We start from the raw sequence: 23,173 nt of genomic DNA, 5'->3' as shown, positions 1-23,173 counted from the left end.
CACTTCCAATCCAAGCCATTCTATGATTCCTTTATTCTATTATTTTCTGTCTTATTAAGCTGTCTTGATCTCAACCCTCAAGTTTTACCTTTTTCTGACTTCCCCATCCCGAAGTCACAGGGATAAGCGAATGGCTGTGCAGAGTTCAGCTGCCTGCCAGGTTAAACCACAAATAAAGAAATAGAGATACAGGAAATTTATATCTGCTGAGACAGGTGCTGTGGATGGAGCAGCAAAACATTGCTAACATGTTACGTACTACTGGTGACTTTCCAATGGCACAAAATAGCCTTCAAATGGTCTGAAAATAGCCCACTTCCTCCTAGTATCAACTACAGCTCTAGCATGCCACAGAAATAGCTGGACCTTCCCTTCATTTAGACTTTCTGGGGTTTATTCTTGATTGCTCTAGAGAGCCTAAGAAAACAAGGAAAGAATACATGCAATTTGGAATTTGGGGTGGTGGTTCGCAGGACCACATTTCTCATCATTTCTGCTCTGTGAAAGAAAGTGTAGAATGACTTCTTGCTTGTCTTGTACATTGATCAGAAGATCATGAGAAGCCACTGTGCACAATGATAATTTCTTTGTTTTCACTCTGACTAGTGACTTGTAAAGCTGTGGACTTGCTGTGAAAGAACCATTTGATCAAGCTGCTAAAATGGCAAACAGTTTGTGTGAAATTCAGAGTCTATTTAGACAATGAATATTCATCATCTGCCTGGGCAGTTTCACATTCACGCTTATGTAATGCAGATTTATGTTCACACACAACAATGATTTTGAATATTTATAAGTGAACACCTGGACAGCGTTTGACAGAACCGTGACTATAATTATATCTGAAGAGAAAGACTCTACCTGAGGTCTGAACTGCAGACAGAAGCAACTAATCCTTAATCTGCACTGTGTCCTAATAGCAACAAAGAACAGCTGAAAATGGCATAAAGGAAGAAATTAGTGGTAGGACTCAGATCACCCAAAAGATCAGTAAAAAGCCAGGAAGCTTCTCTAAGCTGCTAAAAGAATTCTCTTTGGATTAATCTTCTGTCAGAAATCAGGTTTCTAGTGCAATGATTTTCTATATGAAAACTGATTTCTTTATTTTGTTTTTGCCCAACACAGAAAGACTAAAAATATTTGTTAGGGAAAAGAAACCACAAAAAGTACGGGTGTGAGTGAACATGTGTACTCCTATGTGTATACATTTAAGGAGTCCTTGTATGTCTTCAAGTTTCAGGTTTAAGTCTATGCTGCTTCAAGCCAGAACCGCTGCACTTGGTTCTCATGGAGAGGTTCTCAAAGCCAGCTGAGATGAAGCCAGATCATCGCCTCAGGCACAGGTGAGTTCTAATAAACTCTGTTTAACTTCATACAAGAGAATCATAGGATACGGATCAGTTTCAGTGATAGGGGATTTCAAAATAGAAATATAGATTGGGACTCCAGGAAAACATTGGCAGCAGAGAAGCTCAGGTCAGCGGAAAGGCAGTTGCTAGATTCACATGTGCTTATTTTCATGAATTGTCTTTGGAGATAAAAGCCATCTGGCACTGGAGTTTCCTTTAAGGGAAGGAGATCCTACCAGGTGTGACTGGAACAGTAACTTTGCTGACAAACCTCATGTGTAAAATCTCAGTCTAACATCAGTGCTATCTTCAACCTTTAAAACTAATCACAGTGTTTTGACTAATAAGATCCAAGTCTTCTTCTCCATATTATTTCTACAGCTGCTTACCTCCTTCTATAATACCTTATTAATATGGGAGAAAAAAAAAAACAACAGACTCTCTCCCCACGTTCACTAGGAGCAAAGCAGTGAAGACCAATTTCAGAGACTTGCTAGCAATCAGGGAATGGAAGTTGGGCTGTGTGTGGTTGCATTTGGCCACGCTTTGTCACATTTCATCCCGTCTCAGTGACTGCACGAGAAGTGAGACAACAGAAATTCAATAAATGCCATCACCTTTACCCCACTGACAACCAACGAGCATTTTCTATAGCCCAGTGTTCTCTGGACAAAGCTGTATACCAGACTCTTTGACCTAAATTCATTGAGGCAGCTGAAAATTATAGCAGTTGAAAATAAAAGCATCTCCAGATGGGTAAATAGCTCACTTCTTTCTACTTCCTCAAATTATCTCAGCATCTGGCACTTCTCTGCTGAGACTGCTTCCCCCATGAGAGGAAAATAAAGCTCAGCTCTGCTGGGATAGTCAAGTGGCCAGCACACAGCAATCAGATATCATGCCTGGGGACTCATTTCTGTTCCAGGCAGAGATGAGCTGCCTTGCTCCCCTCCATGCCTACACTGACCTTCTACTCCAATGCTTCCAACTGACTCCATCGTTATTTATGCTTGCAATGACATCAGACAACCCAGAGAACTACCCCTGAAGTAGGTCTGTTCTTAGCTTGTGTTAAGCAGCAAGGCATATTAAGATAAACTGTACCTCTGTGGTGGACCGTAGCCAGCTCTGGAGGATGAGTGGATGGTTTGGATTCATTATACCCCCAAACAAGTCCCTCACAGCAGCAATTGGACACAGAGCAATTACCAGCTCTGATAGGGCTGATTCTCTCCTGAGAATGTGGCACATTTCTACACATAGAATATTGATGAGATGCGGGGCTGCAAAGGAAGGCTGGGCTGGCTGCCCCAGCTATTGCTCAGAATACAGTATGTATTTATATTTAATATTTAATATTAATCCCAAAGGATTATACAAGTGAAAGCATATTAAGACGACTTCCAACATTACCATTTCAAAGCCCCCTGATTTTAAAAGTCAGTCTCATTATTACAGGGTAAATTTCATAGCATTTGAGTGGTCAGCACTGGAAATAAAACACTATTTGATGAAAAATATTTCTCCACAGTTTTCAACTATGTTGTACTTTCTATAATGAGAAACAACAGAATTTCTGAGTCAGACAAGAGTGCCTTTTGTCCAGTCTCTAACAATCACTATCTGCAACTTCACAGGAACAGTAACATCCTTCCACTGCCTCCCTAATTTCTGAATATACCTTGGATACGTTATTTACCTAATTCTTACGAGGAAAGCTTCTTTCCATGCTTTTTGCCCTCTTTTTTGTTTTTTAAAGTTCAAATAATAGTATAGAAAAATTTAAATACAGTGGCATTTGGTTACCAATATCCTCATCCTTTCTTTAAGAACATACGTAGATTTTTAATACCTTAGAGCTGGAATTTACTCTCTCCACATTGTCAGTACATCATCTGCTGCAGTGAAGCTCCAGTTAAGGACATAAATTGCCCATGCATCAGTAAACAGTGGATAGTGTTTCTGACAGAGTCAACTCTGGCAAATGGACAATTTAATTTTTTTAAACCAATGACATTATCCGTCCTTTCAACCCTTTTGCAAAAAATGTATCCCACAGCAGTTAATACCATGGATCTGTTGCATACTGTAGAATATATGCTTTTGCTACCTCAGTAGGTGCTGCCCTTTAGTTTCCCTGCCTTTCACCTGACACGTTACAAACATTGTCACCCTGTGATCACTCAGGGTCAGTTCTTCACTTAGGTGCACAGCTGAAGAATTTGTCTCTGTTTCAATGGGCTGCATCATACTTTGCAGTGCTGTCTGCTACTCATGCTTGTGGAATACAACAAACAGCAGTGTCAAACACTGCAGTGCTTGAATGTTAAGTCATAGCACATGGAAGCTCTTTTTCTATTTAGTTTTTACTGTTGTTCTTCTGTGCATCTCATATGCAAAGAATTAGCAACATTACTGCAATAACCATGGTACCTTTAGAAATGAAAAAGGGAAAAGGTGAATTCTCACTATCTTTCCAAGCCCACAACATCCAAACCGTAACAACACTAGAGCTTGCTCTGAGGACTCCTGAAGGCCAAGGGAAGAGCCATTACATTCACCTTTAATAGGAAAGCCTAAAGAAAGAAGTTCCAGCCTACAACACTCTTCTGTTCACAGCAGCTGTCAGTTATTGCAATAACATCTGCCTTCACTTCTGATGGATGAAGGCTTGGAGAAACAAAGCCACCCCTGCTCAAAGAAGGATCACAGAGTCACAGAATCATTAAAACAGGAAAAGAACCTTTAAGATCATCTTGTCCAACCACCAACCGATCCCCACCATGCCCTCAAACCTTGTCTCAGTGACACATCCACACAGTTTGTGAACACCTCCAGGGACAGTGACTGCATGTCCTCCCTGGGCAGCCTGTGCCACTGCCTCACCACTCTTTCTGAGAAGAGTCTTTTTTCCTGGTATCCAATCTGAACCTCCCTTCATGTGACTTGAGGCCATTCCCTCTTGTCCTATTGCTAGATGCACCATCCCCTTCCCAGCCATAGGTGTCTCCCCCGCTGCCTTGTTAGACTATGAGTGACAGTGGCTATCAGTCATCTCCAGCTACTGACCTCCTGCCTGGATCTCCACAATCACTTTTTGTCTCAATTCCTATGCATCACCACTGAGCAGTAGCTGAGCACATCATCTGAAGTGGGAGAAACTGTAGTACATTTATCTTCTTATGACACCCGAAACAAAGCAGGCTGGAAGGCATACATTAATGACTTCGTCCTCAATATAGCTGGTCTAGAAATGTTTTGGTGCAATCAGCTTTTCATTGGAATACACTGAGTTGTTAAAACTGCCTTTTTTTTTTTCCAATAAAGTGCTGAACAGGAAAAGTTCTGAAATCTAGAATTGTCTCTGGGACACAAAGAGAAGGAAAGATGGAGAAGGTACAATTTTCATCCTGTTGACTTCCAAAGCCAAACCCCTGAGTAAACATCTATGTCCTATGCTGACAGCACTATACGGGTGCAGCAATGTGGTGATGGCAGGATTAGCACACTGTAAGTGACAGAACTCAGCCTCCATTTCTGCCAATACGTTCTGCAAGCGCTAAAATCATGCACACACCAGGAGGGAGATAAAGTACCACATTTACTCACAGATTCTTAATAAAAATGTCATTCTAAGTTTAATTAACACACTTTTGTTCACAAAATCACCCCACAGCTGCAGCAAAACATGCTTTTCTACAGTGTTCCAGGGCCAAGTTCCGCAGCAGGTTATGCCCAGGTGCATCTGCAGGGCAGCTCATTCAGGCCCAGTCAGTATTTACAACAGCACAACAGAGCAGATTCCATCCCCTTGAAGTTTATCAGCTACCCTTTCTTTTCCACAGTAGAGTTTTTATGTAGAGTTTTTATTTTTAGCTTGTCAGCAGAAGAAGATTAAATAAAAGCCTTATACTGCTGCAGCCAGCTGGCAGTTTCATCTCCTCTTGCCTATCTGGCTATGTGGTACCTGTGCTCCCTCTCCCCAGAGGAAGAGCACCACCAGACATTTATTATTTTAGGGTTGCTCTACTGAGATAGGCAACTGTGATCTCAGCTTCCTCAACTCCCTGACCTGCTCTGGCTGGAGGAACAACAGCAGTTTAGGAGGGGTGGGGGGAGAAGGAATGCTCAGATGAAGGAAGTAAGATACAGGTTGAGTTGATCATTTCATCCGTATTGTCTAGGTGCCATCGGAATGCATTAACTCCTTCATTTATCACAGCACTATCATTAGAAATCTCAATTATTTCTGAATGCCACACTGACAAAATGTTTAATTAGCTACTTTGTTGTTTTAATCACTTCTCAGATACAAGGAAGAACTGGAAGCACCAGTGAAAGGCCCCATTATTTTTTATAGAAGCGTGTGGAGAGTGAAGGAAGCTGTAATAAATGTCCTCATCGTTACACAGAGATAAAGGTCAAACATTAACACAGCATTCATATATCTTAAGCCTTTCACAAGGAGAACATACCCACCAGCTACAGCATTCTGTATCAGTGATGTGAGCTGAATGTGAGCTTCCTGCAAAGAAGCTTGCAGAAGCAGCTTGGGAGGGGGGGCTGTTTCCCCTCAGTAGGTGATGCTGGGGGATTAGCAAGCTAAGCAGGTCAGATATTACCATCAGGAACCCTTTACAGGTTGATTTTCCCAGGCTTTTTATGGAATCTGACAGAAATTGAAGACAACATAATTTCATAGTTTGACTGTATTTGGAGTTTCCTTCTTACCCTGTAGTCATTCAGCCCACTAATGAAAAGACGGCAGCCATGGAGAAGCCTGACCAGTATTCCCACATACCCCAGATCCAGCACAGGATGAAGAACAGCTCACAGATACCTCACCAGCCTGTGCTGATGTAAAAACCCTCAATGGAGACAAGTTTGCTTTAGTGGCCTAATCTAGAGAGCCTCTCCATAGCACCTGTCCAGAGGCAACAGGCATTGAAAATAGCACAGATTTTTGTTTGTCTGTATTATGTCTGTCTTATTGAAAATAAGACAAGATCACTTCTTAACATATACTTCTAAAAAGAATTAGGTGATTTCATATAAAACATGGCCTTTGAGTGACTTCAGAAGATGACAAAGTACCTCGGGGTAAGACCATTCAGCCTGCAGCCCATTTTGATGTGGACATTTGGCATTCAAGACTTAGAGACCAACACAGTCAGTACTTCCCAATGCTTAAAATCAACGAGCACAATCATTTTGTATAACCAGAGCTTCCTAGCTGCATTAATTCTCTAAAGGGCTCTGACCAGGATTAACAGGGGAGGGAAAAAAAATGTTAGGATCCCTCAAGGGACCCAATCCATCAGGTGCCTTCCTCTCCAACAGGAATTTATGGTGGGTATCTGCACAAAACATGGCAGTCACTTTGAAAAAGAGAGAAGGACACAGTGGTGACAGTGGCCAAGTTCTGTCATAGAGAATGCACTTCTAATTCCTACCACTCAGCTGAAGAACTTCAAAACCACATACCCCCTTTGCAAGGATCATGCCCTTGCAAGGTGTCTTCTCTGTTCTCACAGAGAGGGAGCCAAACTCCACAGCCTATTTCTGAGACTCTTCCCAAAGAAAGAAGTATCCTAAACACCAGACCCTTCTCCAGTGCTGTTCATGCATTTATACACTGAGTCTATTATAAATTTAAGAGTCCGAAGTTGTAAGGCTGTCATAATCAGCAGTGGTTAGTTAAGAAGTGTCTAGCTTTTTTTTTTTTTTTCCAAATCTCTGATGCATCTGTAAATTATGCAGCACCCAAAATCCTTCCTGATGCCAGCAGTCTTCTTTGCTGTGAGGCATTAAGACCTGCCAAACTGGGAGAGGATTAATAGCTAGAAATGGTATGTCCAGTGCAGGATACTGCTGGGTATCCGAGGAGATACCTGCAATGTGCCTTATTACAGTCCCTAACTACAATTATTGTAATCACTTCAGGAGAGATCTTTAGAACAGTTTGCAGACAAAGACAGGTGGTTTAGCTCAAGCAATACAAAATGTTGAATCCATTTCTAACTTGTTTCAGAAGGACAAACTAATGCAAAACTGAGGAAGACTATGCACAAGGAAAACTAGCTACATTTTGATTGTCATTTCCACATTTCCTTCTTTAAAGCACTTTCCCTCAAACAGCGCCAGAGTAAAGCCATTGAAAGCATCTGATTTCTGCAGCAGACATATTTAACACAGGGAGATGTTCTGGCTCACAAACTCCAATTAGTTCTAATATTAGGCCTGCTCATAAAACACTCTCCCTTGTTTTCTACAACCACATCAATAAGTATTACCATAAGGGGATATAAATATAACTCATTAGTTTGTTGACACTCAACAGTTTATCTATATATGTAATGCCATCCTGCCATTATTGATGCTTTTTTAATGGCACAGTATCATTAAGCAGTAATGTTGTATTTCTATTAATATCATTTGGGCTGGTTCTTAATAACTATGCCAAAGTGACTGCAGGATCATCCACAGGACGTGGATGAGTGCCTAATATATTTCTCAGCACATCATCTATAACGTTCACCATCCTCCATAACCAGCAAATCACAAACTTCTTACCACTCCAGATGCTCACACTGAGAGATGGCAAAGCTCTGTAGTGAGATCATCTGCCCTAAAACTAGTTTGTTTCCCAGAATCTGCTACGCAAAAATGTAGCAGCAGATTATTACTGCTTGGTAGGCAGTGGTCCACTGCACCACAAGTAGATTTGCACAAGTACTAACTAACAGCTAGTGGGATACTGCTGTACAGCAGATCTTCTATCACAGTATGGGAATAGGCCTGGAGCTGAGCTATCTTAGTTGTAAACATAGGAACTGAAGGTCCCTCTACCTGGGTTTGAACTTCCAGGAACAAGTCTTTGCACCCATCTGCTGGCAAGGAGTTAACTGATTCCCATCAGCTGTTCAGTGGCTCTAGTGGGAACCAACCTACAACATAGCCAGAAAGCCCACTCTTCAGTGGGCAGAGCATTCACCTGAAGACTTTTTTCAACTTCCAACAGGAAGACAAATTGAAAGGCTGAAAGCAACAGACAGCATCCCTCACAATAACACTTCAAACTACAGGAACACCGGTTAAATGGAATTGTATACTAACCATTAGATATTTAATTATGTGCTTTGGGCAGTGTACAAAGAGGATGATTGCTAATATCATTTACCCCCACTGAGCCCAGTGAGTTATTCCTGACCTATACCAGTTTAAATTAAAAGAGTTTTAGGCTTCTTTTGCTTTTCTTTCCAGGAGGAATACAGAAACCAAATACTATCATGTTTTGGATTTGTTGTCAATGGAACTGATCAGAAAGAGCTCCAGTTGATCTTCCAACAGCCACCCCCATCCAAACAGTGCTGAGAGCAAGCCAGGGTACCAGCCATTGGTCAGTACTAGTGGATGCTGTGGGTGTACACTTTCAAAACCCATCTACAAGGCTAACACTTTGCTACTATTTACACTGAATTCAGCTGTAATCCCTCCACAGCAGATCTGTAGGTGAAATATATTTTGCATGATGCTGGTGTTCTGCAGCTAAAAGGTTTCAGTCCAATCATTTAGGTCTAACATTTCACAGCACAACATGGGTTCAGTTGATAAAATATCCTTTATTTTTAAACAAAGCTTCCTCTTATTGGAAACGTTGCAGCTTTGTACATCGTATCATGTTTCTTTTAAATAGCATGGGAAATAATACTCTGCTCATGCTACCAGCTGAGGGAATTGTTCTTTAGTTCAAATTGTAGAAAGCTGTACTTTGGCATTACAGTCTCTGTTTTAAAATCTGTCTCAGAACCTGTTTCTCTGCCAAGCAGTGTGGGATGGCATTAAATAAATCATTTTCTGTTCCTTAAAAGACAAATACTCAAGCTGATGTAAAGTAACAGCTATAAGACATGCATAACTTTTTTTTTTTTTTAAAGATGAAAAAAACTTGTACTTTCAAAACTGTTTGTACTTCCTATGGCAAAGCACATTCATGGGGGGGGGGGGGGAGTAACAGGCTACGCACAGCTGCAGGCTTTGTGAATTTAGGAGTCAACAAGGAATCCCTGACACAGCCCAGTCTGGCTATGGAGAAGGAAGACTGCAGCACTAGAGAGGATGCTGACCTATCCAGTCCTGCCAGTGAGCCTGCACAGCAGCCCTTCAAACACATCTTGGGTACAGGTTTCCCCACTCATACCTAAAGCATACTTAGGACTGCCTCCATTCGTCTGAAACCAACATACAACTTTCCCTGTACAGGTAGGACAGAAGTCCCTGGTCACAAAATAGCCACCAGATCCAACAAAAAGAATGAACATTACCTTTGCAGCTGATTGATGAAGGCACATCCCTGAAGCGATTGAATGATTTACAACAGTTTTGGCCTCGTGTGGTTTTCATCTCACTGTCATGCTAGCAAACAGTTCTGTAACACCCAAACAGTCATTTACACCCTTGCCTGATGCACAAAACTTGGGAGTTTCTTTTCCTTCAGCTGCCATTGCATCTATCTGATTGGCACATCACAGCATTTATTTACTTTACTGATAGAACCTAATTGGATGTAATTGCTGAAGCATCTTAAATAATTCTAAATACAGAAATTGATTTGGGGATTAAATGGAAGATGATAATTGCATAATTGAACAAAGTAGCTGGAGTCCTCACCCAGCTAAGTGGATTTCATGATTGTGGCTGATTGCATCAGAATATAAATCAGCCTGATTTGCATGGCTGACATGAGTTTTCCCCTCCTCCTCTCTAGAGCTGGTTTTAAATAGGTCACATTCTACAGAACAGAGAGTGGAAATAAAGATCTCAGAGGGAAGTCCCCTGGATTTGGTGCTACATGACTGAGTGCTCTCTGTTCTGCAGGAGATGATTGGGGCAGGTGCTTTTCATGAGGATTTTGTGGATATCACTAGCCAGGAGCTGTTAAAGCCCCACCTGGTCTGAGGGAGTTCAAGATGCTACCTCTTACCTTTTTATCCTTACAGTTCTTGATAGTTCGGGCCACGGTTTCCTGGGAGATCTTTCTCAAGATCACTCAATCAAGGTAATTTTCTACAGAAGTGATTATATTTATGTAACTTCTCCCTGGGGGAAGATGAGTAGCTTGTAAGGTACTTTGTGAAAGAGGCTTTCACTCTCAGGTGTGCTTCTAGTTCCAGCTGGGTTCATCCACAGCTTAGATTTGTTACCATTATTGTCTCATGGGAGAATTCCAGTTTTCCAGAGGGAATTGGCCAAAAAAGTGGCTGAGGTTAGGATAGGGCTTTTAGAAGAATTAACTCTATGGCAACATGCCAGTCTTACCAAGAATGCTGTAAAGCATGTAGTATTTACAAATGGCTCTGCAGGAGCTGTTAATGCTCTGTGGATTTTTATTTTTTAAAAGCACATAGTTCTAAGTTAAGAGTTTTGTACTGTCAAGATCATTATTTTTGATAAGTAATAACACAGGTACAGTAACATTAATTTCATCTAAAAAAAAAATCAGTATCATCCCCAATCTTTTTTCCTTTTTCATTTTGTCAGTGTGCATTTAATTAGGCTCCAGTTACCTTACCATAGCATTTCTATGGTTTCCATTTATATCCATAATGCTCTCCACATAAACATTTGTGACTATATCACTGATTGTTAATTGTTCACTAGCATAATAAAAATCAAGTATATAAGATGCATACGCTTGTATTAGGAGAAATATGAGGATTAGAGTTTCACCTCTATAAATAAGTTGTTTCTAATATTAAGAATGACACTAAACTCTACTAACATTATTAATCGTATGCTTATGTATCACTTTGTTGTCAGTGAAGCAAGACAGCATTTGGAAGAAGATGGAAGTTTCTTCTATTAGATCAGTCAATCCAGACTTGTCATTGTTCATTCCTTAGTCTTTTTGTTGAAGGGAAAATTGTCCTTCTCTTCCCCTAAGACTGCACTGAAGCAATCAATATGCCAAAGACGACATTAATCAAAGGAAATTAAGTCCTGAACATCTCACTGAAACATTTCTGCTCCTCTTAGTATTTATGCATGAGGACAGTTCATCCACACCAAAGCTGCATGAGCAGAAACAGAACTCTCCCTAGGATCATTAGACCCTACATCAGATGACAGGAAGGACGTGCAGTCCATTTCTCTGTCAGGTCCTTCTCTCTACAGGGCAGGATGCTAGGTGCTTGAAACTGGATGCCAGCACAGGTGCAATGATATAGTCTTGTAAAACTAATATATCACAATCTCAGCTAGACTAAAAGTAGGATGTTTGTGTGGGCATAAACTAATACCTACACACAGTTTGGTGCAGCTAATAGCCACCTCAAATTTTTAAGCTTCACTGTATTTTGGACTTTGAAACAAGGTTTTGAGACCAAAGAAGAAAAGATAGGCAAAATAGGAGATCTCATAGTGCACCTGAGTTAGAGAGAGGACTGCTGTACACAGGGGCATTCAGTGTGTTTACCTTGGACACAGAGAATGGTAACCTTCACATGCTTACAGCACAAGCAAAGAACAAACAGTGGTAGGTGCACAGAAAGCAAGCTTGAGCAGCTTGGGCGTCATCTCTTGTTTTCAGAACATTCTTACCTAAAGCGGGGAACACTGTTGGCAAGGACTGGTGGCTTATGTTTAGGGAAGGCACTGGACATCTGTTTGCAGCTATCACAAAGCTAAGAGACAGCGCTGAAATCTAGGTAAGGTTTCTTCTTGCCAGGTAGGTGACCTCTTGGTGTTATGTGACATCTTGGGACATATTCATACATATGCATGCAGTAGCGCACAACATTTCTCTTGCAAATTTTGATGCACTTGCTGAATTCCTCAGCTGATCTTTTTCACTAAAAATCTCTCAAAACCAGGTATTTGGAGTATTTGTTTTGGGAAATAGAACTAACTTATCTCAATTTGAAATCTGTGTCAAGAAGGTCAATGTATTCAGCAAAGGTATCAGTTACCATTCTAAAATGTTTAGGTTTTATTAGAGATGGTGGATGAGAAGAGATGAAGGTAAATAAATAAATCCCAAAACTATACATTTGTCATCAGGCTCTGTGCTACATATTGTTATCTGTCAAACATGACTAATTGCACACATGATATATTGTGAAATACTGTAGAGCAGCTAATATCACACATTCCATATTTTTAACTCATTACGGTTTTGGTGCTCACATAAGGGGATAGAAAATAAGATCTGAGGGATTTCAGATTTCTGCTTGTTAATATGAGGTATGTTTCACTGCTGTAAACAAGTGCTTAAGATTTAACATTTCAGATTACTGTACAGAAGCTTTCGTTCTATGAAAGACTGCAGCTCAGTAACTAAATCTGCAGTTTGAAAGTGAAAGGGTAAATAATTTTGGCTTCTTGATAGGTCTTCTTGATTCTGCTGAACTAGGATGAATTACAGAATGAGATAGGAAAAGACCTGCAAGACCATCCAGTCCAGCCCTCCACCTACCACCAATATTTTCCCACTAAACCATGTCCATAAGTACAACATCCAAATCATTCTTGAACATTTGTATCTGAAAGGCTTAAGTGATACTTAGCAATTTTGATGCCCTTTCCAATATTGCAGAACCTAGGCTAAGGACTGAACCTTTGAAAAGCGTAGAATAAGTTCAATTTTGTTTGCTTCTCCCTATGCCTAGGATATGCATCAAGAATGAGGAATGATGTTTGCGAAGGCTAAAGGATTAAGAGGATTTTCATCTGTCTTTTGTTATCCACCCTTAAGTAAACCTTAGCTTTAATCTTCAACTTTGCTTAAAACATATCAATACCCAGTTGATCAATATGGACACACTGAAAAATCCTCTTGATGAAGTGCCCTCACATTCAGTTTATTGCTGAATCTTTAAGTCCAATAAACTAATGCTTTTTAACCTCTTTCTTACAAAGCTTTAATACTACCTATGAAAATGAAAAGAGCATTGACAAAATAAAAACATATGTCCCTTCCTATCTGCTAAAATTAACCAGCTCTACAGGGTTAGTTTCTGGATTATTTTCTTGCATGTACTGCCTTGAAGTTGTTCAGGTATATTACTCGGAACTGTAGGGTCAGGTTTACTGGCAAGTTCAGAAACATTCCTGCTAGGTTAAGCTCAGAAACTTGACTAATTAGTGTCAGCATATCTACATTTGTAATGTTTCTGGCTAGTCCTAGTGTAAAGGTGGTCTTAGCAAGGGGTTTGAGTTAAAAAAAGAGTTGAGATTTCCTTCTCGCTCAGTTTGCAACAATTTGTAGAAGCAGACAACACCAGCAGTTCTGCTAAAGCTGGAAGGTTCAGTGCCTGCACTGGTCTTGTTGGAGTACTGCTCAGTCCCTGTACTGCTCAGATAAAGGCTTTCTTAAGGCATTACCTACAGCAGGCCTTACAAGAGGTGAGTGGCTTATACCATAGTCCTAGCAATACCATGAAATTGAGTATAAACACCCTAATCAGGAAGCAGAACAGCAGGTAAAGGAGGACTGAAGGTTGTGCTTGTGCTAAGTTTTTAGAGTCAAGTAAGATACTCTTATCACTCTACAAATGGAATAAGAAGCTACATCTTCATGTTGATCTGCAAGATGTAGTTTTGAGCTGACACCTTAGTACAGGCATCCACGTGTAAATATCTCAAAAGAGCATGCAAACTCATATCATACTAGCTCTCATGGTTGAGATCTGCAAGGCTACAGCATACATTAAGATTAAGGTTTTAGAAAACTAGAGCTAAAAAGGCTTATGTCCACCAATCAGGTTATCGGTGCAATTAGAGTACTGAAAATGGATGACTCAACACCTATTACTGCTCCATCTGGAAGGATCCTAAGGAAGGATATATGAAGGCAGATAAAAGCTAAACAACTCTAAGAGATGTGACTATTTCTTTCCTGTGTAGAGATTTCTAGCAGTGCCAGACCTGTTTGTCTAAATTTTTGTCTCATATAGCATTATGAGCAATTTAGAGTTCTGCAACAATGGGAATAACCTCTTACACATGAAAGACGGCACAGCAAGTCCTGAGAGGAAAGACTGGATGTTTCTAGGCATTGGACTTCAATAAGTTCTCTCCTACACATTTTCTGTTGAGACATATGTGCTTTTCCCAAATAAAAATGGCCTTCAGAGTTTTAAGAATTACTTTTTGTACCAGGAACTACTGACACTGAAGACAACACTCATCTTCATTAAAACATCATGTCTACATCAAAACTACTGCATTTTCTAAGGAATTGCTTAATGACTTGTTTTTATATCCCTGTCCACACACTCAAGTAGACATTGCTTATATGCAAATGAGGCAAACTCTCATTCATGGTGGTTTTTTTTGGCTTGATTGGTTTTATACTGTTCACTTATGTCTTGCCCTAAGGAATACTTGGATGCCCCAAACCCAGAATGGACATCTTTTTTCAAACACATTCAAGTTCCATCAGAATTAGCAATTGGAAATACACAGGTTACCACTGGTGTAGCCACTAGTGGGAACATGCTCATTTTGCATCAATTTCTGTTCTTATTTCAACTTCCCCAAGACTCAGACTGAGAAACAGACCTAATGAGAAGAGATCAGGCCCTGAGATTTTGTGACAATTCATTTTCCTGACAAAGACAGTAACAAAAACTGAAAATGGCACAATCTTAATCTCTTTCTCTGATAACTTTAAGGTTGTAATGAGAACTGTCAGCTACCAAAAACATTTCTCTCTTGCTTCTGAAGCCAGTCTTGTGTCTTTGCTATGGAGCTCCAGTGGCAAGCAAGAAGAAAGTACTAGTACCCAAACCACCCCCAGCCTTGGTCTTTCATGAAGAGAACCACTTGAGCTTCTTCATTTATTTTATGTATAACCTCAAGCTTTAGTGCATGGATAATAAAGCTAGAGCACCCGCCTTCAGATGGAGGTTCCCCATAACTTGGCATCTCAACCGATCCACTGATGTACTGCCAAGAACACTTAACCAGTTTGAAGGAGGAATCACAAGGAATTATATCAGCATAGCTGGATCTAATATTCATTTCATTTTCAGAGGCCGCGATAATGCAATTAACAGAGAAAGACGACTACAAAGAGTACACTAAAGTAAACATGTTAATTGTCTACAGCAGATGTTAGAAAGGATTATAAAAGCCAGATAACCTAAGATATCAGGTACAACATATGGCAGATAGGCAGGCTCTGTAAAGCAATAGATGTGAAAATTAACAGCTTTACTCAGAAACATTCTTAACCCATATGAAGGGTAGAGGGTTCATGAGGAAAGATTTGGTTTGAGAGGATAAGACTGAAGTGGTAAACCATGATAGCATATACACAAAATCACTTCCAGCAACAGAGAGACAGACTGGGATTTATCAGGAAGCAGTTTTGCACCAGACCACTTTTTGGTACCTCTTCAGGATGAGATAAATTACACAAGTGCATGAACAAAAAGGATTGTGTGGATACACATAGAGGAATATAAATTTACATACATATCTATACACACGGTATGTAATAAATAATACAATAGTGTAGAGGAGAATGGAAATTTTTCCAAGCTATCCAAGGCAATAAACAGCAGGTCAAGCCCAAGCACAAGAAAATAATGAGACTACAGGTCAGTATGAGAGGTGGCAGATCCTGTAGATAAGGCACACTGACCTTTCTGCAGGCTACACAGAGGGGAGGTATAATGAGACCTACCAGAGGATAATGAGGTAGTTGTGCTTGTTTACTTGAAGTCCTACCTAAATGCAAAGAATAACGTGGGGGGAAAAGAAAAGGGATTGCTGAGCCCCTTAACCAGCAACAGGAGAAGAGACAAGGTGCAAGCTGTCTACTTGAAAGGGAAGCCAATCTCTTTTTTGATGCAGGAGGGAAAAGGGATACTGCTGCTGCCCCATTATTCTTCAGTGACTTCCAGTGTCTGGACCCCGCTCTCTTCTTGTTTTGTACCCAGAGTGACACTTTCCTCAGGCCTGACTTTTGCTCTCGCTAGTCACCTCTGTCCTCATGCATGAGATGGATTTCTTGTTCTGATGATTTTAGCTATTATTGTGCATTTCCCAGGGTCAGATCCTGTGTGAGCCTATGCGAGTGCATGTGGCCACACAAGAGGAAAGCACAGGACAATAAAACCCAGCACACTCCCTGAGCATCCTGGAGAGGGTGCATCTCCTAGAAAGAATGAGAATCCAATCCATGTCAGCACCTGACATGCCAAAGACAGCTTCTCAGTCCAATCTCTGCAAACATGTACAACCATAGAATGGCTTGGGTTGGAAGGGATCCCAAGGATCATCAAGTTCCAACCCCCTGCCACAAGCAGGGCCACCAACCTCTAGACCTAGTAGTCTAGTAACAAGGCTACCCAGGGCCCCATCCAACCTGGTCTTCAACACCAGCAGCAATGGAGCATCCACAGCCTCTCCAGGCAAATATAAACGGCCACATCATTTCTTACCAGCATTCGAAGTTTGTTGACACAGTTTTGTTGGGAAGCCACACGAATTCTGGTGTGGAGTTTCACCCTATAGTTAGGAGTCTTTTCACATGATGACAACACAAGTATTCATCCAGCCTGAAAGGCCCATCCAAATAATACGAGCTGACCTCTGATTCACCACTAAACAGAGGACTTCATCAGATTCACTGTTCTGTGAATAGACTCAGCACCAAAAGATTAAAAAAAAATCTCACCTAGACTTTCCAAATTACAATGTTGAATTTTGGCTCATATTCCTTCTATATCACTCCTATTTTTAAATTATTCAGTTGTAATAAACTGATTTAATATTCCCAGTATAAACCAAACCAATTTTAACTTCCAGTCCTCGGCACTCTTTGTCTCATGGGCTGCCCAATTGACTGAACGCAGACCAGACCACAGTATCTGCTTGAGAGCCACCTGTATTGTCAGAATGAGAAATAGGCCCATCTCCAGTGTGGTTCATCTCAGCCCCAAGATAGACACTTGTTCAGATATCTGTACTGCAGAGATTGAAAATTAAATGACTGCCACGATCAGACTGCTCAAGCCTCACTTTAGCCTTCCTTCTGGAAAAACTGAACAGATTAAGCTCCCAAAGTGGCTGTCTTCTTTAATCATCCCCTAGGCTTTTTCTTTTTTGAACCCTTTCCCAACTTTTCTCCCTGTATTACCTGAATGCCTTTCTTACAAAACACATTGATCACACAATGCAATCTCTCAGATTCTGTGCAATCCGATTCCTTTCCTTCTGGGCACTATAGATAGCTCACTAAGAGACAGGTTTCAAAGTTAAAGCAAAAAAAAAAAGCAGTAAGAGCTGTAGCAGTTGCAGTGAGAGGCCTCAGTATGGCAGAAGAAATAATACAGAAGCCAGAAGGAACGTGAGTGCGGTTCCATGTGCTCAGGGCAGCTCATTGTTGTATTGTACATGATACATTCTGCATCAGCACATTTTTCTTCCATTTTAAATGCCACACCACAGATGCTGTTAGAATTAGAAAAATCATGTGAAGTACCCAGAAATCCCTTCCAGCTTCTCGCAACAAAACAGCTGAGGAGATCAGCTCTCCATAAGTCCTCCATAGTGGGAGAAGCAGGGCTGAGGAGGCACTGTAGCTTTCCTTACAGCTCCCCTGTGCTCCTTTCAGCCCAACAGCAAATAAAAAAAAGCAAGCCAGTGCAAATCAAAGGGAAACAGGCAGACTTCAGGCAGTTTTGCTGAGATTAAAAAGTGATTTTCTTTTAAAAAAGTAAAATCTCAATTCAAAGAAAATGTCATGTGTGTCCCCTGAGGGCTCCCCATCTGCTGCACTGAAGGAGCTGAAGATCACTGCCCATACTAACCTCAGCAGCAGGGCTGATGGATGGAGCACCAGCCATCTGGAGCACTCTCCTGAGATGACTTGTATCAGATAATTATAAGATGTAGCAGGCTTCATCTTCAAAGCACTTTACAAATATTTATTAATTAGCCCATACCATTCCCTCATTAGGGATAGTGTGCAGCCTCTATATACACAGAGGGGAGGAAAAGATGCAGACTTGATGACTTTCTCAGGACCTTCTGAGAAGTCAGTAACAAGCGTATCTGGGTTTGCTCACATTTCCAGATTTCCTACAACCCAACATGCTCTAGACCCTATTCTATCATAAATGTAGCAGGCAGGCTTTGCTCTGCTGCAAGAACATATCCACAGCAACTCTCTTTTGATAAGATGAGAGAGAACAGCCTGAAGTTGTGCTTGGGAGGTTCAATATGAACTTATCTTCAGAAAGAATGGTGAGGCACAGTACCCAGGGATTTGGTGAGGTCACCATCTGCAGAGGTGTTCAAGAACTGTATGAATGTGGTACTGAGGGACAAGGTCAGTGGGCATGGGGGGGATGGATGAGATGACCTTAAACATCTTTTCCAACCTTAAAGGCTCTATGGTTATGTGTTAATCACAAGTCTAACTGTTCACTGGAAATAGAGAAACAGCAACAAGCCTGCATGTGGAATAGCACATATAATTTTAGTTATCAGAGCAGAAATAAAGCTTCTTACTTAACAAAGAAGTAGAAGAAAATCTCAAGCCCTGAAAGCTTTTTATCCAGAATAATATTTCCACAAAAGGAGCTTTATAGGCTGGGGAATTGATGGGCAGCTGGAGGACTTGACCAGTGCATTGAGCAAGGGCTGCCTGAAGTGCCCTTGTCTGGCAGGATGAGTCTCCATCTTGTTTATATTCCACTTAACAGTAACATAGTGGTGTCATTCACAGTGAACGTATCCCTAGGGGAGAGCAGAGCTTGCAGGAACCCAAAGAGGTGAATTTTAATGAAACGCTTGAAGAGAAAACCTGTTGGCCTGAAGTCTTCAGAGGCAATTTAATAGCTGGAGACCAGGGTCTCAGCTGAAGTAAAACAGATTGCATCAGCTCACACTGACTGACAGTTTTTATGCACATGTGTGTAAGACTCATACCTGCTTTAAAATGCAGCTGCTTCAACCAATTCACAATTTCATGCAGCAGCACATTTTAAGATGACAAACTAAGGATAACATTTTTGAGGAAAGTTACAGGAAATAAATATAATTAATCAACTCACAGTTTAAAACTCAGAGTTACATTTAGTATTAATAAAAAGTGAAAACTGATAGTCGGTCACAGCTTCTTTTTCCTATCGCATCCGTCAGATGGCAGTGTCAGTGCCACAGCATCCTCCAGTTCTTTCCTTAGATACCTCTCCCTCCTTGAGAAGGCTCTTATCCCTTGCAACCAGACCTCAGACTCACAGCCTTTGCAGAGGCTCACCCATAGTTCTAGCAGGATCACCTCCAACAGCAGTGGTGCCTCAGAAAGAACAGTGAGGCAGTAGCACAGGCTGCCCAGGGAGGTGGTGGGGTCACCATCCCTGGAGGTGTTCATGAATTGTGCGGATGTGGCACTGACAAACATGGTTAGTTAGCATGGGGATGGGCTGGAGTTAGACTGGATGATCTTTGAGGTCTTTTCCAACCCTAATATTCTGTAATCACATCATTCACAGTAGGAGTGCACACAAGGGATGTGAGAGCCCACACTAGTACAACCACAGATGCTGGGAGCCTTCCTGCTGCTCCACCATGCCCACAACTCTCTAGTCCCTGAAATTAACTCATAATATCCTCTGTCACTAGGCTTAGCTTATGTATTCATACTACTCTGTAGGGAGGGTTTCCTTCTGCTACAGCACCTTAAGTTTTAAGCGAAGCATCACAAGTAACACAAGGGGTAAAAGAAGCAGCAGTCTCCTTGTAGTGTTTCTAAAGCACTCTACAGCTGCTTTTACTTTCTCTCTTGACCATTTTATAACAGCTCATGAGCAATACAATAGGGTCATATCTCAAAAAAAGACAAGATAACTCAGTGACACAAAAGACAGCATCAGGTGATCAACTACTACTGAAACACTGAAAGAAAAGGACAGAAGTAGAATTCAGAAAAGCCTATTAGCCTGATACCTTTCCAAAGTGTTTTGAACTTACACACTACTAATCACCTGTGATATCCAGGCCTTCAACAACATACAGAAGAAGGCTCATTCCCTGATCTATCCATCACATTAAACAGTTTAACTCACATACAGACCTCTATGGTATATGAAAGCAGGATATATCCTTGCCTCTAGACTCCCATTTTATTGGTCTAGGGAATAGTAAAATATTGCCCATTAAGAAGGAAAAATAAAAGTTTCATCTTTGCTTAAACACATTTATATCATATCGTAAAATCACAGAACAGTTTGAGTTAGAAAGTATCAGTCCTTAGAAGCAATCAAACTGTTTCTAATAAGTTCTTTATGATATCAGGCAAAGTATCAATAGAAATATTAACAACCACATTTAAGAAAATTAAGAAATTCAGAAAAAGTTGACTCACCCAACTGGTAAAGAAGATCTGTGTAGCTGTAAACCACACCTTATCAGGAAGAAGCCTTCACCCCCAAAGGTGTCCAGTCTTTAGAGGCTGGCTTTTAAATGAGCCCAGGGACCTGTGGTCATGTGAGAAGCACAGGTGAATTGCTTGCAGCTGTGCTCCCTGGCCAGCCACTCCCCTTCACCAGGTGCTCAATCATCAGTTCAGGCTGTATGACCTAACAATTCCTCTACAGAAGGGACCCTCAAAGGTCATCTAGTTTAACTCACCTGCAACGAACAGAGATGCTTACAGCTAGCTCAGAGTCCCTAAATATTAATAGCATGTGTCAAATTTAATTACGATGTGTTTGTTTTAAGCCCATCTCTACATATCTCCTTTTTCTGAGGCACCTGCAAATGTCTCTCAAGAATCATCCCAAAATAAATGTCAAGCTCACTAAATTATTGAATTTGTAAACAAAATGACATCATTTACCAGCTAAGTAACAAAAAAGTGGTTCATGCATGTATTCTCCAGAATTGTCCTTCTGACCTTAAGAAGGAAACCTCATACTCAGGTGCTTTCTCCAAATGTTAAGTGACAGAGTCAGATAACAATATTCTGCACAGAGATAACAAACCCACTACAGAGAATTCCCAAGTTGCTCCATGAACCAGTTATGCACATAAAGAAATGAAAGGCAGATTCTAATGCAATAGAGAGCAGCAAACTGCACAGAAATTGAGTGCTGGTAATCCATTCATAGCCCTTGGAAGATTGGAAAATAGAGATGCTCCTGTCTGGGAATTCTGAAAGGTTTGATTAGCTGAAGTATCTCCTTTGAGACAATGTGAATCTGCCTCCCCTTCCCTTGACATTATCACCACAGAGAGTAGATCCACATTTGCATACTGATGTTAAAGCTTTGCAGCTTGTGGAGCTTTACATAAAAGCTCTAAAACATGAATTCATGTCAACTGATAGGACGTACAGTTTAGAGGTGTCTTTTATTTTAGCAAAACGTTTCACATTTCATTTTACATTTCCTGTTCAGTTCTGTTTTATCTTCAGTTGATCAAGTGAAATCTTTGTTTGAATTAATAAGAACACTAAAAGGACCCTTTGTATTTTCCCCAACAGGCCTTCTTCTGCAGAGAAAATTGGTATTCTCTTACCTGATACAAAAATCCCAATCATGAACATGAGCTCTGTCAGAACCCTCTAAACGACAGCAGTCTGAAGGAATATTGTATGGGAACTGTTGAGTCACAGCCTGAACCACTGATTGAGCAACTGAGGCAAGGACTGAGGACCTGGGAGCACAGGTGAAGGCAATTCAGCTGTGTGACCGGAAGGGGATGGAGCCTGGCTGCACCTCTCTTAGACCTCATTTAAGGGCTGACTGCCATTGGGGATGGGTCTCTAGTAACAGAGATTGAGTTTTTCCTAATGAAATTGAGGTTTTTTCCTGTGAGCCTAGAGCCTCAGAGGTGGATGAGCATTCTTTTCCTGCTTGTCCCTTTTGCCTTTCCATTGCGTTAATCTTTCCAACTATAACATATCAAATAAATAAAAACACACTGGGAGAGGTTTTACTATTAGCTACGAAGTGATATGTCTAATTTCCAGTCATAAAGAGCTCCAGCAAGGCTTCTACTAAAGCAAAGGCATCTTTAAGGACTTTGCTTTTTGCCATTGCAGAATTCATGCCTTCAGTAAAATTACTGCTGAATTACACCTGCATAAGTGATTGTGAAATCAAGAGTAGGATGTTTGAATCAGTGCTTATTGGGAAATCTTTAAAGTGTAAATCACTTGCACCTGATTCTTTAGTAGTGACACCATACTCAGATTTCCTGCAATTAACTGCAAATGTTTGCACACAAAGCTGCCACCATAATGCAAGCCTTTATGAAATCATAACAGCATTTAGCCTTGAAGTATGCCACTTCTGAAAATGTGTAGGTGCAATTATGAGGTGAACAAGCCAGCTTTCCTGGAATACCAGGTTTTATAACCACACTTTGTAATAGAATTTTTTACTCAGTTCAAGGGAAAAAGAAAAAGGTGAACCAACTGCAGTGAGGGCCAAGAGCAGGCTGCTCAGCTGATGAAATCAAATTATCACTCCTGCATTTGCTGTGGAGATGAACTAATTTGTAACTGAGGTGTCCTTCTTTTCCTTTTTATCTATTTTTTCCTCTCTTGTCCCGTAAATAGGCAGAACTTTCTGCCCTTGTACTGTGCATACAAATTTCCTGAAGCTTCTGGATTAAAAAGTATAAATGGATACCTTGCAGATAAGACTGAGATCTCACGATCTCCCTTTTTGCTTTACCTATTGTCCTCTTTCAGCATGGATTGGAAGAGCACCATGACCAAAGAGCTGAATAAATCTTGAGGGTGCCAGTTGGAGGAACTCAACAATCAGAAGTTAAAAATCCAGGAATCACAAAATGAGTTG

General features: G+C 40.8%; 2 long non-coding RNA genes across 9 annotated transcripts in view; one reads left to right on the top strand and one right to left on the bottom strand.

Moving 5' to 3' along the window:
• Positions 1-20,900, bottom strand: part of LOC116229682 (uncharacterized) — a 138,915-nt gene extending 118,015 nt beyond the window's left edge. For 6 of the 8 annotated variants that reach the window (XR_016464092.1, XR_016464087.1, XR_016464089.1 and 3 more), the window contains exon 1: positions 20,731-20,900. This is a non-coding gene — a long non-coding RNA (uncharacterized LOC116229682). Of the gene's footprint in view, positions 1-10,332; positions 10,449-20,730 lie in introns of all 8 variants that reach the window. The other 2 variants (XR_016464093.1, XR_016464088.1) reach the window with 1 other exon arrangement.
• Positions 20,901-20,986: 86 nt separating this feature from the next.
• Positions 20,987-23,173, top strand: LOC149918913 (uncharacterized). Its single transcript, XR_016464652.1, has 3 exons — positions 20,987-21,286; positions 21,850-22,034; positions 23,065-23,173. It is a non-coding gene; the product is annotated as an uncharacterized LOC149918913 (long non-coding RNA).

Source organism: Phasianus colchicus, chromosome 2, assembly GCF_987193195.1.
Source record: "Phasianus colchicus chromosome 2, bPhaCol1.hap1.1, whole genome shotgun sequence".
NCBI classification, from domain to species: domain Eukaryota; kingdom Metazoa; phylum Chordata; class Aves; order Galliformes; family Phasianidae; genus Phasianus; species Phasianus colchicus.
Note: the sequence above shows the minus strand (reverse complement) of the source record. Positions and strands in the feature narration are given on the sequence as shown.